Below are 18071 nucleotides of genomic sequence, written 5' to 3' on the forward strand. Positions count from 1 at the left end.
TGAAAATGAGAGCATGATATATAAAATTCACAGGATGTCACACTTAAAGAGAAATTTACAGCACTAAACCTCTATAACAGAAAGAAAAAATGTTTCTAATCAATGACCAAATAGTCTATTTTAAGAAACTAGAAAAATAAGAGGAAATTAAACAGAAAAAGGAAAGAGAGACATAAAGGGAAATAATAAAATGTTGGAAAGCAAAGAAATAAAAAACATAAAACCAATAGAAAAAAAAAATCAGTAAAACCAAAACCTATTCTTTGAGAAGATCAATAAGATTGATAAGGTTCTAGCCAGACTGATAAAAAATAAGAGAATACACCAATAACCAATATCAGAAATGAGAGGAGGGGACATTATTATAAATACTACAGACATAAAAAGGATAATAAGAGAATATAATGAATAATTTAGGTCAATATAGTTGACAACTTAAATGAACAAATTGCTCAAAGACACAATCTGTATATACTAAATAAATTGAATATATTGTCCAATTCCTTCCCCCGCCCCCCCAAAAAATCTTCAGGCCCAAATGGCTTCCTAGACGGATTCTACTAACTATTTAAGGAATAAATAATGCCAGTTCTACATAAACTCTTGTAAACATTGAAAAGTCAGGAATAGGGAATATTTTTCAATGTATTCTGGGAGGTCAGCATTATACTGTCAAAATTAATGATATTACAAGGAAAGAAACCTACAAACCAATATCCCTCATGAACATAGATGCAAACATTTCTAACATTTTTAACAAATTGACTCTAGTAAGAATAATATATCAATGGGGTTTATTCCCCCCAAGAATACAAAGTTGGTTTAACAAAAATTCAAATCATGCCATATTAACATACTAAAAAGAAAAAAGAAACATAATTATTTCAATGGATGCAGAAAAAAATTTTTGATAGAATTCAGTGTCCCTCTATAATTAACACTTTTAAGAAAGAAAACTGAGAATAAAAGGGAACTTCCTCAACCTGATAAAGGGTATCATCAAAAATCCTACAGCTAATATCACACTGAGTGATGAAAGATTAAATGCTTTCCCCTGAAGATCAAGAAGACCAGAGAGTAGCCAATCTTACCATCTCTGTTCAACATTGTATCAGAAGTTCTAGCCAGTGACATAAGACAAATAGAAAAGTAAAATTGTCTTTATCTCAGAAGACATGATTGTGTAGAAAATCCTAAGGAATATAGCAAAAACAAACAAAACAACGGCTGTTAGAGCTAGTGGTTTAGCAACTTTGCATGATACAAGATCAACATCCAAAATCAATCGTCTTGGGCTTCCCTGGTGGCACAGTGGTTGCGCGTCCGCCTGCCGATGCAGGGGAACCGGGTTCGCGCCCCGGTCCGGGAAGATCCCACGTGCCGCGGAGCGGCTGGGCCCGTGAGCCATGGCCGCTGGGCCTGCGCGTCCGGAGCCTGTGCTCCGCAACGGGAGAGGCCACAGCAGTGAGAGGCCCATAATTAAAGTCAGATCTTTTTCAAGTCCTTATGCCCATGGAATGGAATCTAGGTTTTAATAACTTAAGTTGTTAATCAATTAATTAACTTATGGGGGATTTATTTTATTATACCTTTGTGGACACTGTCACGTTTTCTCAGGCTCTGTGAATAACCACTGTCAATTAATTTATTTAATTGATTTAACCACTGTGTTCATTAATTTATTTGACATTCATTTATCACCCTCCTGCGTCCTGGTGCTATATTCTTGGGTACAAATATGTGCAAGTCATTTTTCTTGCTCTCAAGGAGGGCATGGCCTGGTGGGGGAATACACAACCAATCAATGGTGAGTGATAGTGGAGGCTCATATATTGCTGTAGCAACCAAGTGGATGGTGCAGTTCCATGGGAGCATTCGGGAAGGGGGCACTGACCTGCAAGGCTTCTCTGTGGAGAAGACTGAGCAGATATTTTAAGAATAAGCAGGGGGCTTCCCTGGTGGCACAGTGGTTGCGCGTCCGCCTGCCGATGCAGGGGAACCGGGTTCGCGCCCCGGTCCGGGAAGATCCCACGTGCCGCGGAGCGGCTGGGCCCGTGAGCCATGGCCGCTGGGCCTGCGCGTCCGGAGCCTGTGCTCCGCAACAGGAGAGGCCACAACAGAGGGAGGCCCGCGTACCACACACAAAAAAAAAAAAACAGAAACAAAAACAAAATCAATTGTCTTTCTATCGTTCTTACAGTGAAACAGTTGCTATAATAGCAATTAAATCACAGACTCTAACACTGAAATTCATCCCACCTGAAGCCATGTTTTACATGCACTGTATTTTGTAGACTTATTAAATGTCTGAGTTAGAGTAGGTGATTTGATTTTTTTATTTTTACATCTCCATGACTTATTATTTTGTAGTTGGAAATTTGTAAATGAGGTGATTTTAATACTGCCCTTAGACCTGGGTCAGAGACTTCTGCCCTGAACCCCATCTCCAGCTGTACTGTTTCCCACACTGGCGAGCAAAGAGGACATGCCCTCCTGGAGCCCTTGCTCCCACTTCTAGACCACACTCTGGGTACAACACCCTGCCCCAAATGGTCACTGAGTGGGCCTCTTCCCTGGGTCTGTCTTTCTAAGGGTGGACTGTACCGTAGTATGAATATTCCAAGGCCATTGGGTTGGCCCTGGGCTTCCCTTTGCTGTGGGCTGTTCAGATGTTGAACCTATAGGCTCCAGTGTCTATATGCATGGGCACAAGCCCCTGTGGTGTGGAAGGGAGATAAGGGTGAGATAAGGGTGGGTAGGATGAGAATGGGTGAGCCAGGGGCATAGGCCAGCTCTTCATATAGGGCCCCAGGTCTCCAAGTCTTCCAAGAATCCTACATTCAAACCTGGCCTTCTGGATGTTGAGAAGTATATTTGTCAAGGGATGTGGATAGAACATATTTTACTTTAACCATTTCTCAAAACTTTTAAATGTGTACATCCATGGCAAGTGGGCCACCATTTATACTCTTGTTCCGGGCTCTGCAAACATCTGAAGCAGGCCTGTCTTTAAACAGTAAAGCTTTAGTTGAGTAACTACTAGGTGCTTAACACTCTAGTAGAAGTTCTTGATGATGTCTACTCTTCTGACATTTCTAGACTAACCATTTTGATTTCTCACCTACACCATGATCTCAGGTTAAGCAATTCATTGCCTCATAGTGAAACATTACATTCCTCTTCATCTCTTTCTATCAACAACTCTTGTTTTAATAATTCATCTTCTTTCACTGTGGTTTATGTTACCGTTGTTGATCTAGCAGACATTTATTTTTTTCTCCGTATGTAGTTTTCCGTTTTGTTTCTGAACAGGTGCTGTTCTTTGCAGGAGAATTGTGCGGTATTTTTTCTCATTTCAATCCTGCCTCTAAACCATCAGTTCTTTCTAACTGAAACAAGAATATAGATTTTGTTATAAGGAATAAAAAAATAATTCAGAATTTTAAAAGTACAGGCTGATCATATTCTCTAAAATATTTACACCTGTTGCACTGATGAATCGTCTGGCTTCTAGCAAATCAATTATAATTTATTTTGTTTATAAAAAATGGCTTAACCAGGAATAAAAATATTTTAACACATTGAATCCAAGATGAACCTGTTCTGTCACATTTTGTAGGTCTTAACTTCTCAGAAAAACAATTACTAATAACTCCTCAGGGGTTCATTTCAAATGTCACTTTTTCCTTTGCTGTTCTCTATCTTCTAAGTGATACTTTTGCTTACCTTTGGCTTTCTTTGGCATTGACAGCTGAAGAAAACCATCCTAATGAAAAAGTTTGGCTTTTGAGGTGAAATAGCCTATCTCGTGTATTTCACTGAGCCCCTTTAATTGAAAAATGTAAATATTTTGAGATGATGTGCTCCATTTCTGTCTTTTTATTATTTGCTTTAATTTGTGTCTGTATGCACCATGGTTATGATAATAAATAATCTGACTTTATAAGTTTGTATTAATGTCTCCATAAAGCTACAAAAAGCAGCTGCTACCTTCATCTCATTTTCTCTTTTTAAATTCCTCTGTCGCTTAGCATTTGTTTAAATCAGTTTAACTTTCCTTACAAGTCATGCCTTGAATGTGATGTGGGGCTTCTTAGTGATTTAAAATTTGCCATTTAGGATCAATTACTTCTTCCTTTATTTTAACCTTGAAGCTAAAGTATATGTGTTAGAAAAAAAAAAAACCATACATTTAAGAAATGTTAATAATCTTCTGCAGATTTTCTCCCACCAAGCTGCAGAAAGAACAAGGTATGCCTTAGCCATCATTGTCATCATCATTAGCATAACATTAGGTGTATTAAATTATTTGTAAAAGAAAATCATTTCTTAGAGCAAGAATCAGATAGGAATCAATAGTGTGGAAAGGAGTGGAGAAAAAAAGAATAAATAAATCAACCTGAAAGCTGTAGAATCTATCGTTTGTAAAATATTCAGCCTCCAGACGGTTTTTTGGAAGTGGGGAGCCAACCAATTTTAAGTATCTGAAAGCCAGAAGATTGTGTTTTTACCCATGAAAATCTGTACTGTTCCTATGGTTAGTGTATAGTTTTACTGAAACCGGCCAGCATTTATTTTCAGGAGAGAAAGTGATAGATGGAGGCTTCCTGCTTCCATGTGTGCTCTCTGTGCCTAGGCACAGTCCAGTTGACTGGAAAAGGAGAATGTGACCAATCCTTCCATCCCACTGTTCACCCACTGGCAGGGCTCAAGGCCTGGTGCCAAGGCTCTGGCAGGTTTGAGACTATTTCCTGGCAGCCATTGGCTTTGAGAGGCCATATGACTCTGCTTCTGTCCGCCTGGATTTTGTTCTGAATTTCTTAAGGGCTTACTTCTGAGCAGCATCTCCGCGGCAGCAGGAGCCCTGGGATTCAGGGAAGCCGTGTTAGCCAGGAACTTTGGAGCCCTGAACTGCCCCAGGCTCCTGCCAGCCGCTTGCTTCAGGGCTTCAAAGGAGGGCTGGGCTGGAGGACCCAGGATGCTTTGCAGCGGCTGCCACAGCCCCTCTTTAGAAGCACCATGGTAGCCAACAGAGAGGATTCTGTGTTACGTACAGTATGACCCTGGAGGTGCCAGCCAGCTGCTGTGACTCAGCTAAAAACAGGGAGCTCGCTGTAAGAGAGAGGGAGTAAAGGGGAGAGATTACTGAGGGGGAGGGAAGAGAGGAAAAGCATCAGGAGTTTATGATGCCCGGAGTGTGTCAAAGAGCTCAAAACACATTTCTGAAAGAGCTTTCTGGACGGGCCAAAGGGAGCCCATGTCTGTGAGTCTCGGATCTGCTTGGGCAGCCTAATGTCGAATGACCTTGGTATCTAATGAAAACAGGCAGCAGAAGGGTTAGGGCAAACCAAGAAAGTAAATTCTCTGTCCTCTGACCCTCAGGTGCCCTGAGGAAATGGGCACTAATTGGCCCTTCCAGATTTCATCTGTGCTCAGACACCCTGATGAAAAGAAACAGAATCACTCTGAGTGCAAACTTTTTTTTTTTTTTTTTTTTTTTGCTTTTTGCTTTTTCCTATGATGCCCTTAGAACAGGAGAGGTTACTGTCTGAACTGATAATCTCAGAAGCAACTCTGAATCCAAATTGTCAAGAACATAACACAATCTGGGGGAAATGTACTTATGAAATATTCTATTATGCCACTTCCCTTGGCTCTGGACAGTTGTTTAAGGAGACAATTGATGTTCAGCTAAAGGTAGGTGTTAAACAGCAATCTCAGTTTTATTTTGTGAAACATTTGCTAGTGTACATTGCTCAGTTCAAAGACAGAAACTTACAGACGTATAGAATATAGGATGCAAAATGCACCTTGGCTGAGAAAACAAAGACAGGCTTGGGAAAAGGGCTAGAGAGGAGACATCACAGGAAGAAAGGACCAAGATTTGATTCAATCAGCATTTTAAAGCAAGGACCAAGGTACTCTGTCCTTAACATCCCATATGAAGAAGGCATCCCTGAGATGATGAAATGATCAGTCTGGTTGGACAGAGAAGAAAATCAAGTTTGTGTCTTTTATCCATCAGACTGGAGGTTGTGAGTGAGAAAGAAGCTTAGGGTTAAGACACCAGAATGATCAAGTTTGTTCATGACAAGCTAGAAGGCGCGTACAGCACATCAGCTCAGGCCTGGGTGTGTCCAATCCTGGCAGAGTTTCTAAGGTGAAAAAACCTTGAGCAAGTGGTGACAGCCATCCTCTGGGAAAAAAACTTGGTCTGCAGAATTTTCCCAACAATTTTTTTTTCTGGTCGGTTCAGCTCTCATGAAACATGTCAAATTGATAGCAAAGGAAAAGAGGCTGGAACCAGGTCTAAGGTTTGGATTTGCTCTTTTATTTTTTGCTTTGCCTGTCCATGCCAGCTGGATAGGTAAGCAGATAGGTTTGATTCAAGAAGAGTAATTTTCCTCTTGGATCCAGTTCACACATAAGCTTATGAAAACTGGATCCTCAAAAGAAACTTAATGGGATTTCTGACACATTATTTTTATTGTGGAGTATATGTTCTTGATAAGGGGCATATGCTAAGAAAAGGAGAAGAGAAACATATATTTTCTTTTTCACAGGGGCTCTCTTTTGAAATTCTGTTTCCGTGTGAGAAGGAACTAGTATCTCCTCGGTAGGCCTTCTGATGAGTGCTTGAAAGCAAACTGAGGTTAAAAGAGGGCAAGTCAGAGGTAAGGACGGAAGCCTCATTTCTGCTTAATCCTAAAAGATTATAAATAGCTTCAACAGGAAAATGATATGAAAAGAAGGATGTGATCAGAATATCAGAGAATGGTGTGAGGAAGGAACATAGAATCAGTCGAATTAGGATTTCCTCTAGTTCAAAGAGTAAAAGAAAACATCGGGTGGCATCTTCCCAAATGCCCACCATCTTGCCATTGAAATAAGAAAGCCATGAGAAGCAACAAAAATGAGGATGAAAGTCTGCATGATCTGCCTGACAAACTGGACTGGTTGTAGCCCCAGGTGAGATGGGGAGGGTCAATTGGCTGGACTTCAATACTTATTCACATGGTTTATGTGACTCATTTATTCCAAGTCCCATTTGACCACACTGTAGTCCTTGCCTGATTCCGGGTATTTGGTGTGTGGTTTACTAAGCAACTGCCACTCCTAGTAATTTACTTGGAAATTTGAGGACCCTGTAACTGGACCGAATGGCACTCCTTCAAGAGAGTCATCTATAACCTGTGACTATGACCTTCTATGGAAAAAGGTCTTTGCAGATATAATTGTGAAGGATATTGAGATGAGCTCATCCTGGCTTAGTATGGGCACTGAATCCAACAACACATGTCCCTATGAGAGAAGAAAAGGGGGAGAAAATGCACAGAGGGGACCATGAGAAGACTGAGGCAGAGATTGGACTTACACAACTGTAGGCCAAGGAATGCCAGAAGCTTCCAGAAACTAAGAGAGAGGCAGTAACAGACTCTCCTCAGAGCCTCCAGAAGAAAGCAACCCTGCCGACACCTTGATTTCAGACTTCTGGAAATGGTGAGAGAATACATTTGTTGCTTCAAGCCAGCCAGTTGGTGGTCATCTGTTACAGCAGCCCTAGGACATTAAGACGGGCTCTCTTCAAAGCCGGCATTGCAGGACTGGATGTGCTGCATGGGATGGGACGGGGGAGAAAAACAAAATGGATTGATTTGAGCTGATTATAATACATGTGTATATGAATTCCTCCAGAAATTATAAATGGCTTGGTAAATCAACTCAAGCCACGTGTGAACTGAGCCCTTATTATGTGCTGAGCACCATGCTAGGAGGTCAGACAATAATCAGCTCTCCTGCCCTTAGGAAGTTGATAGTCTAGCTGTACACAGAAAGTTTTTACAGATCACCAAAATCCCCCGGGAGATGGAAGCTCATGTTTGGGGGATACGAGCACGCTGGGAATTACCAGTTCTGATTTTCAACATTGATGAACCCAAGTTTCATCCTGAGTACCCCACATAGTGTCTGGAGTATTCTTGGCGGGGGTGGGGGGGGGTGGGGGGGGGAATGTGTTAATCGGATAAATGAATAAATGGATGCAATTCTTCTTGCTCGAAGGTAAGGGCCCCAGGTAAGATAGCAACAGCAGATGGTAAATAGCAGGTGGGATCCATCAAGGCGGAGGGGGTTTTGGGATCAGCCTCAGAATCCCTCTTCATAGGTCTCTTGATTCCTCAACTGCTCTATCAACACTTTAAAACTCCCTGATTTCTTTGACCCTCACTCAGTTAACTGCATTCTGAATGAACATCTGCTCCAGGGTGCCGTGCAATTTCCGATGCTCAGTTTGGAAAGGACCCATGAGCACGATGGGGGAGGCATCTCTGGAGGCTCCAAGTCTGAGAAGTCTGCTCTTTTCACAGCCAGCACTGCTGTTGGTTTTGCCTTCTGGCTTACAGGAATTGGCTTTTACGTTTCTTAATTTAGACACTAGCAGTATGGAGACATATATGTATATACATATACATTTTTTTCCTGTCTGAGGAGAGCAATGTTTTCTGTTGCACAAATGTGGACAGCTGCCAGCAGCCAGTAGGCACACAGAGCAACACACGACCCACAGATGCATCACTTCGTGTCATGAGGCTGGGCCCTGGGGACTCAAGGTCTTTCCTGTGATTGGTTTAGACTGTTCCTTTGTTTGTTTGTTTTTAAATCTGATTAGGAGCCAGGGTGTTTAAATAATAATTATGCTCATTCCATAGCAGGGGAGTGAATCTCTTCTTTCTGGTGTTTCCAAATGTTTGAGAAGGCATCGTGTTATCAGAATCCCCAATCCATGTAGCAAGTAATATAACAAACAGTATAGCTGATAATATAAATAGCTACACTATGTGCCAGGTGTTATGCTAAGTGCTTCAAGAACACTTCATACCTACAACAAAATGATAAGGTCAGAGTCAGTAGCCATCTCATTTTAGCAGAGGAGAGACCAGAAGCAGAGAGGCTGTCACTTCCCAAATTCACCTAATGTCACAGGTCAGTTTCCCTAGAAGTAGAGCCAAAGCAGTCACTTATTTAGGGGAAGACTGGAGCCTCAGCTGGCGTCCACCGTCACTCTGATCCCACACGGAGTTCTGAAGTACAAGGCACACCATAGATTTGTTCCCACCTTGAGGCAAGAAGAGGTCTTCTGTACCAGGCTGACAGCCAGCCTCTGGCTCTCAGGAGGTCTTCGCATTTTCGCCAAAGGCAATTCTCTGAAGCATGGGGTGGTTTGAACACGGCTGGCAGCCAATAGTCATAGCAGATGCCCTGCGTGCAAAGGTTGGGTAAAGGGAATCTTGATGTGGCGATCACAGCGTCCACTACTAGTTAACAAGCGGAGGAACTTGGCTTTAAATCCCGTGCGACTCTAAAACCCAGGCTCTTAATACTGTGCTAAATTGTAAACATGAAATTTCTTAACAGGGTTAAAAAGTGCCACGTCTTTTTATTAATCTCCAGTTCCCAGGAATATGCAATCTCTTATACTGACTCCCAGAGAAGGTGTCAATAAAATCTCATACCTTTTCTTTCACAGTTGAAAATGACATGACCTCAGAGCTCTTCTAGGTGCTGCAGAATACAGTACCCACTCCTGGCCCCAAGGCTACTTGCCTTCCCCCCAGCTCACTCACAGCTTGTGCCTCCTACTTCCCTGTGGTCCCCAAGTTCATGATGAAGAACAGAGCCTGGGCAACAGCTGCATTTGGACATGTGTATCCCTGCTCCTTGCAACCAGCAATAAACAAGAAAGAGTAAGGAGAGAGAAAAACTTGTTAACACCATGCTGTATCTAAACAAGCAATCCCAGATGGCATCCTTTATGCCTTCTGCCTCTGATAAGAAAAGATTGAGCAAGGAAAATAAGCAGCAGCTGACAAGCCATACCCAGCATTAAGACCAACAGGAAGAACAGACCCCAGCTCTGGGTTCTGTCCTCAGTCATGGCTCAGCACCCAACCCAGAGGCCTGCCCGCCTTCAAACACCTTCGGCTGTGTGACTCCTTCATGGAACCAATAGTCGTGGAAGGTTATGGGCCAAAAGATTTTTCTTTCTGGTTCAACACTTAGCTTGCTGATGAAGACTGACGAATGGAAGCAGTAAGGTGACTCACTTAAGGGTATTTTGTTGTTAAAAAGACAGAGAAGAACTGAAATTCACAAGCTCCTGACTCGTGGTCACTATTTTTCCTGGAACCCAAGGTTGACTTTTCTTTAAATGTGTGTCATTCATACACATACATACATATATATGTATATGTATATATATGTATGTATGTATATACATATGTGTGTGTGTGTGTGTATGTATTCCTTGAACAACATTCCCTGCACTTCAGTTTTTCCATCGGCAAACTGAAGATAATAATTGTACTATGGAGGTTTGGGAAGCATTAAGTGAGACAGTCCATATGCAGAGCTTAGCAAAATACCTAACACACAGTAAACATTCAGTGAAGTTAACACTTGCTAGCATTTGTCTATTAACTCGGGTAAAAATATTGACTACCTTCTTTGTGCCAGGGACTGGGATAACTCCGTACAATATGGTATCCTTCCACAAAAAAACCTCAGTCCAGTTGTTTTAAAATGCTGCCTTGGAATTAAATGTAGCTTATGACACTTCACTATTTCAACACGGACATTGTTTACGTAGAGTGCAATAGGACATAAGTTTTAACAGGCTCCTTCCGAGACCCAAGTCAGCCATAGTGTTTATTAGTGAGAGCATGATGTTGAGATGAATGAATAGACATGTTATAAAACGATGTGGAAGGAATACCTCAATGTTGCGACTAGACAACCCATTATATCCTAACCAACCAGGCGTCAAGGATAGTTTTTATTTTCGCAACTCGATAAATGTGAAGTAGTCAGAGACGGTGTTGAAATGATGCAAAACTTTTAATGAAAACCCTAGAACCAAAGGTCAAAGGCAATAGTGTGGCTTTTCACACAGATGTGAAACCCAACTGGATTTGACATTCTCCCCTTCCTTACAATTCCAGAAGATGGCTGAATGTTCCATCTCAGCGAGAGACACTGAGATTAGACAAAGGAAGAATTTTCTTACAGTCAAATTCCAGAAAGCAAAGGTTAGGAAGTCATAGATGACACAAATGCATCCTTTGAAAATGCAAAAATGCAGCAACTCTTTAAAAACAGCTTAGATGATGGAATGGAAATGAGTCAGAAATATGCAAACTAAATTCACTTGAAATATATATGACTTTAAAAATTAAGTGATAAATTGCTTTGTCAAATGCTTTTTGTGTGTGATTTACCACCCTCACACCCCTATATTTAAATTTGAGTTTAAGATGCTTTTCTTAACCGCGAATGCGTGTTCAGGAGTGACTGAGAAGGTCAGAGGGGAGGTATTCTTAAAAATGTGAGAAGAAATGGCAGAGTTCTTAGTTCAGCATAAAAGGAAAAAGAAAAAATGAGGGTAGTACAGCTCAAGTAGAGGTAAACCAATACAATATCACAGGAATTTTAGTAAATTGGTCGGAGACAACTGAAGGACTTACATGCTGTAATGAGCCCAACGTGAGATGTTCCTTAAGAAGAGGGCTCGCCATCCAATACACTATTCTTAGTAAGTAACATAGAGCTTAGCACATTGTCCATTCATGAAATGCTGATTGAATAAATCTGTGTGCATTTTCCTGAAATCCTCATGCATGCCTTCGTTGGAAGTTGTCATCACAGATGAGCCTTAACTCTTCTAGGTACTGGGGGATGACAGTGCCTTTGGTTGAGATACTGTTCACTTAAAAAAACCTACATCTGATTGTTTCCAGGAAGAGCTACAATCAGGCCGAGAACAGCAGTGGATTAGGGAAACTAAGGTGCAGCAAAAGATGGATAGAACTCAGGCTAAGAATGAAAATGGGAAAAAAGAAGTTGAGGCAGTCAAAGTTAAAAGTTAAGCTTCCCAAACTGGAGAAAAATCAGTGGCCCAAAGCTGATAGAAAGCGGAGAAAGAAAAAGCCAGCACCTAGCCAGGGGCAGGTATGGCCCTGAAATCCCTCGTCAAATTGCATTCATTAAGTCTATGCCGGTTTTTGTATATCAACTGTACCTCAACAAAGCTATTTTAAAAAGTGATGGAGGCCATGCAGTGAATGAAAGCAAGGTGCCCCGCTGAGAAAGCAGGTACAGACTCATGGCTCCAGAAACATAGCCACCTTGAATTCAGCGAAGCCCTGACTCAGACAGGAAGACGTGGATGACATTCCTGCTGCAGCAGGCATGGATGATGACAAAAGGAGAGAACAGAAGAGTACCCAGAACCTCAAAGTCAGCTGAAAGATGGCAACTGCCTTTACTGGGCAGCTTCTGACCCGGGCTATATTGAAAGCTATTGTGGAACCACAGTCAGCAGAGCTTAAAGGCTCCTTGAAAATTGATACATATTTTTCCAACTATCTGTAAATCCCCAGAACATTGATAATGCCCTGCCGCTCATCTGAAATGAAAGTGACAAACGCAGGGCTTCCCAGTGTCTCTCCTTCCTCCCATTGATTTCCTTCTCTGCACCATGAGTGTGGGAACAAATGAAATGTGTTCTCTTCTGCATAATTTCTCTGTTTGCTTAAGCAGTGATCACACATCTTTGATTTTTGTCACTGAACTTTCAAAGGTCTTAGCATACTCTGAGTTCACAATGTCAGTTACGAGAACCACTGACAAATGTATTTTCTCACGCTTCTCGAACCAGTTTGCCAACGTAATTTCTAAAAAAAAAAAAAGGGGGAATGTACAACAGATACTCAGCAGGTATTTCAAAGAGTGTAAGACAGGAAGAACCTCTCCAGATGGCCAAACCAATTGCTTGCCCCAACTAAGGGCTCATGTGTAATTGCAATTCATAGGGGATTCACGTACAGTTTCCCCTAGAATTCCTCAAGAAAAATGGCAATTCATTGTACCTTGTTCCACGTGCTGTTAGAAAGTTCTATGATACAAGGAAATTTCACCCTCTGGAGTTCATCATGTTTGATACTAGTTCTACCCTCTGTAAGAACAACATTTTTATAAACGTAAACCTTTAAAATATTTGAAGACACTTACCCAATCAGACAAACACAAACCCCCAACCCTGAATCATTTCTTCTGTGTGTCATAATACCCAAATTTGCATATGTCATGATTTTCATGTCTCTCAATATTCTGGTTACTCTCTTTGAGTATAATCAGGCTCTCAGCGTCCTTCTGAAAATATGTCACCCAGAAATAAGCTCAATTTTCCAGGTATGACCTAATCTGTGCAGAGAGTATTATGTACTTTCCTACCTGACACCGTCTTTGATGCAACTGTGATTGCATTAATTCTTCTGGCTGTGCATTACACACTTGACTCACTGAGTTTCCAATCAAGCTAAGTCTTAAGGTATTTTTTATATATGTTTCTGGGTAACTACAGTTGCTCTAGTCCATCAACTTGAACAAATGAATGAATGAATACAAGCAAAAACACAAAGAACTTGAAAATGATATATGTCTTTCTTACTGATAGCACCTTAGCTATTAGAAGACATTGGAGCAGAAAGAGAATTGGGAAAGATTATTTTTATAGTTAAAGCTGATTTTTTAAAAACATAAGTCTAGGCTAATCTTTTTATTTTATTTTTTATTATTTTATACAGTTGGTTCTTATTAGTTTCTATTTTATACATATTAGTGTGTACATGTCAATCCCAATCTCCCAGTTCATCTCACCACCACCACCACCCCCTGCCACTTTCCCCCCTTGGTGTCCATACGTTTGTTCTCTACATCTGTGTCTCTATTTCTGCCCTATAAACCGGTTCATCTGTACCATTTTTCTAGGTTCCACATATATGGAACCAGATATGTGGAACCTAGTCTAGGCTAATCTTGAGTTTCAAGTTCATTAAAGAAAGTATCTGGTTCACATTTACATGTTGCATCTATAGTGGTTCTGACTTTTAATTTATACCTGACCTCACTTAGATAATTATTTTAGACAAATGACTATCTTCAACTAGTAATGTATTGTTATCCAGGCCACAAAAATGTCTTTACAAACTAGATTTCCCATTTGCTGAGTGGTTTTAAGAGTTTTTAAGCACCACTGGGAATCTATAAGTCATTCGAAATTTGGTTGTTAGCGTTAAGCACCATATAAAGTTTAAACCAAATTAGTATAAAGCAAGTACTTTAAAAATGATTTGGAATTTTCTGATAGGCTTCTGCTTAAAAACAGATTTGTTGCTTTGCTTCCAAAAAAAATCATTTTCTTGAAGTCTGAAGCACATTTCTTGATAAATGATGATTAGGAAATCAGTAGCTTACATTATTATTTTATATCATATTACTTTTCCTATTTTTGCACAAAACAAGGTTGAGGAATCAAGATGGTGGTCTACTTTATTGTTTGTAGGTTAAGTGAAATGAATTCTCAAATAAAATTTGACTAAAAATACCAAGTCCAAGACTTAGCCCCATAATGAGTTAAGAGAGATCTATAAAGCCCTGAACACGTGGAGGACAGCTGATACTACCCCTGCCTGCCTGTCACGGGATGCATATTTGGATCTAGAGGAGAAAAGAAAGGGACATACAGAGGAGAGACCATGGGACAAATCCTCACAACCGAACCTGATAAGCCTCTAGGTATTTTTATTAACTCCTTCACAGTAACGGTTGGATGCAAAACAATTTGCTTAACCTCGATACCCGAAATTTGGAAGCCCCAGAAGTCTCTGTCTTCCCTGGCCGTAGAGCGATGCAACTCACCTCCGTGCCCTGAAGAGGAATAAATATGTACGTTTCAACCTGAAGCCATCAATCCCTTGGAGCTCTGTCTGTCAGTCATGTGCAGATGACCAAGGAGGAGGGTCCTCAGGTGAGCACCCCTGTGATGGCTGCAAGAAACATTTTAGAACGACATCATTGTAGAAGCACATGTTAATAAATACATTCGTGTCCTTATATATGCATAAGCCAGTACACTCACATCTACACATGCAGATAATTTTACATCTCTAGGTTTAATCCGACAAAATAGGTCTATTGTGTGAGGACAAGCCATAGGAACTCTGCCTGACAGTTACAAGTATCGGGGAAGGCCTAGTGCTACATAATGAATCACTGTTGTTGAAAGAAATAGCACAAAACAGCTATTATTTCTTAGATGAAGGTGAGGTTATTCTGGCTCTTTGGGTGATTGTAAATAAATCTTTTGCAATGTCCTGGAACCTGATCAGCCAACAAGAGAAAGAACAGTTGTGAAGCTTCTAAGCTGTTCGACCACAGCCTGAGCTGAGAAGGGAAAATATTCTCCTTGAAAATCTTCTTCCTTATACCTTCCGCATTTACAGGGCTTGAAACCAAAGTGCAACACCACCCCTACTCCCTTTTTTCTCCTTATAAATGGAACAGAAGTGTTGTCCTCTTTACTGGGAAAAGTTCGCCAAAGGGTTCAAGTTTTTCTTTCATTTGGTTGCCAGTAACAGCTTAATGTGGTGCCAGTCGGCAGACGCAGTGTGATCCCAGGCTCAAACAGGAAAAGGTAGTGGGCCAGGTGGTACGAAGCCTTGGGGACATAAGAGAGCCACAAAACTGCTGAAACGTCCTTCTCTGATGAATGGGCAAGATACGTGGAGAAAGCATGGAGCCCAGCCACAGAAGCACATTCGTCTTGGGTGGAGTCTTTTGTAGTAGAAGACGAGGTAGACGCTGACTGTCCCTGGCTCAAGATCTGAGTGGAAAGGTTGGAAAGTCTGTTGTTCACTGTAACTTGTGGATCAAAACATCTGGAAAAGAAGGGGAAGGAAAACAGGCAGGAACAAATGCCCGTGTTGGGATCTGCTATTAAAAAAAAAAAAAAAAAGACAACTTAGAGCAACACTCATTGGGAAAGTAACTCTATGCTTGAAAAGTTTGAATTCCCATGCCTGTGTCAACTCAAAAGTCCACTTCCCAACCCAGCGGATCACTGATCCCAGCAAGGTTCAGGGCTCCATGGAAACATGCATGAGTTGCTAAGCCCCCTCTGGTATGTGTCATATTCCAGACCCGTACTGTCCAGTATGGTAGCCACCAGACACATGTAGCTCTTTGAATTTAAATTAATTAAAAGTAAATCTATTTTTTTAAAAATTAGTTCCTTAGCCACACTGACAACACTCACGTGTTCAGTAGCTACGTGAGGCTGTGATCGTCATATTGGACAACACAGAATATTTCCTCAGAGCAGAAAATTCTATCCGACTGCACTATTCTAGAATATTGACAGATTTGTAGATTTCTCACAGATTTCCTTGGCGAGGTATAAAAGGAGCAACACCGGCGTGGAGCCACCTGAAATGGTGCTCTGCAGTTAATCTTGTGTGGAAAACCTGATGCTCCATGAGAAGAACATTCCCTTTAAAAAATATACCATCTTCTATGCCCAGCTGAGAAAATAGGAATACCCGTGGCATGTTCTGAGAAGTCCCATAGTAAAAACCTCACTTGTCATTGATTAACCCAAGTCCTTCCAAGATAACTTAAACATAAGACCTCTATTTACAAGACATCTATTAACTTTTCACAGAACTTGGGTTCCATGAAGCACATCTTGAAGACTTTTACCCTGAAAGGAGATCAAGCCAAGCCTCTACATTCATCTGCCCACCTAGGATCACCGCAGACAATTAGGACAGTCCGAACTAGAGTAAATTGACCAGGGTCTGACCAGGTGGGATTTAGGCATTCTGATTTTAGCGAAATCAAATTAGCAGGTATAAATTAGAAAAGTTCAGTGGTGAACATGAAATCAGGTACTTCTTAAATGTCATTCCTGGAGATACTGACCAGATAACACACCGCCCTTTCTAAAACAGAGTGCTGATTATCTACCTGAAATCGAGTCTATCGCATAATCTATCCTGGTTTTATCTCCCGTAATCCTATGACATGGAGTCCTCTTATTTCATAAAATTTACTGAGCCAAGCTTGTCAAGTGGAATTCCTTATTGGATTTCTCTGTATACACGAGCTCCAAAATTTTTAATCTTCTCAGCTGACAGAGGCTTAAAATTTCTTAAGAAAAATAGAAACACAGTTTGTAAGCAAGCCATATATTCTCAGCTCACTGATCCAGCACCGGTGGCAGGGGCTCTGTGTTTTGGGGCGGGGGGGGGGGGGGGCGGGCTTGCCGGTAGGGGCGGGATCGGGGAGTTCCTGCCACTGAAATGCTTTGCTTTACTCCATGGACCGGAACCAGGATTCCTTCAGATTCCCTCAAGTTTCTTTCCTCTTCTTTCCTCCTCTCCTCTTCTTTTCTCTCTTCTCTTCCCTTCTTTCCTTGGCTTCATTTTCTTTTCCTCTTCCATTGAGTTTGTCTGATGGCGTCACTGCACTCCAAAGGCTCTTATTATCCAGGACAGCCTCCTGCAAGAGTACGTCAATGAAAATAAAGAGGTGCCTAGTATCTCTCCTCTAAAAAACATCAGCAGTTCCCGCTTAGAATTTTACACCCTGTTATGTGTGCTGTGCCATCTGAACAGAGAATTATAAAGTGAAATTAACTCCATACGGATTTCCGGGTTTTTCTCTCTGATGTCTTCTCACCTGAGGGATTTGTTCTTGCTCGAGGACCCTCAGGTATAAAGAGTGTTAATGCTAAAAAATACAAAAAGAAAGGAAAGAACAAAAGCCTCTGTTGCTCATACTAATGCCACTAACGTGAGGATTCCTGTTTAGAACCATGTTCTTCAAGCCTCGGACTAAAAGGCTTATTCAAGATGACAGCAAGATTCAGGTTAATAATATATTTGAGCACTTTAACTTTAAAATGTATTGCGGATTATGTGGTCAAAAGTCAGTGATGTATAGTAAGAGAAAGCTAAGATAGAAGGTTTAGGTTCATTGGCTAAATTTATCTAGTGTTTATGTTTGCAATACAAGTTGTGAGATTAAAAGGGTAATCATTTAACTTTTTATAAGGAATTTTTTATAACAATACAGAGTGTTTGTACATTACCTATTGCTATAAATCAGCCACAACCCAAGAGAAGATGTTTGAAAATATCCAATTTCCCTCAGTGGAAAGGAATCAATGTTTACAA

Source organism: Physeter macrocephalus, chromosome 15 (assembly GCF_002837175.3).
Source record: "Physeter macrocephalus isolate SW-GA chromosome 15, ASM283717v5, whole genome shotgun sequence".
NCBI lineage: Eukaryota > Metazoa > Chordata > Mammalia > Artiodactyla > Physeteridae > Physeter > Physeter macrocephalus.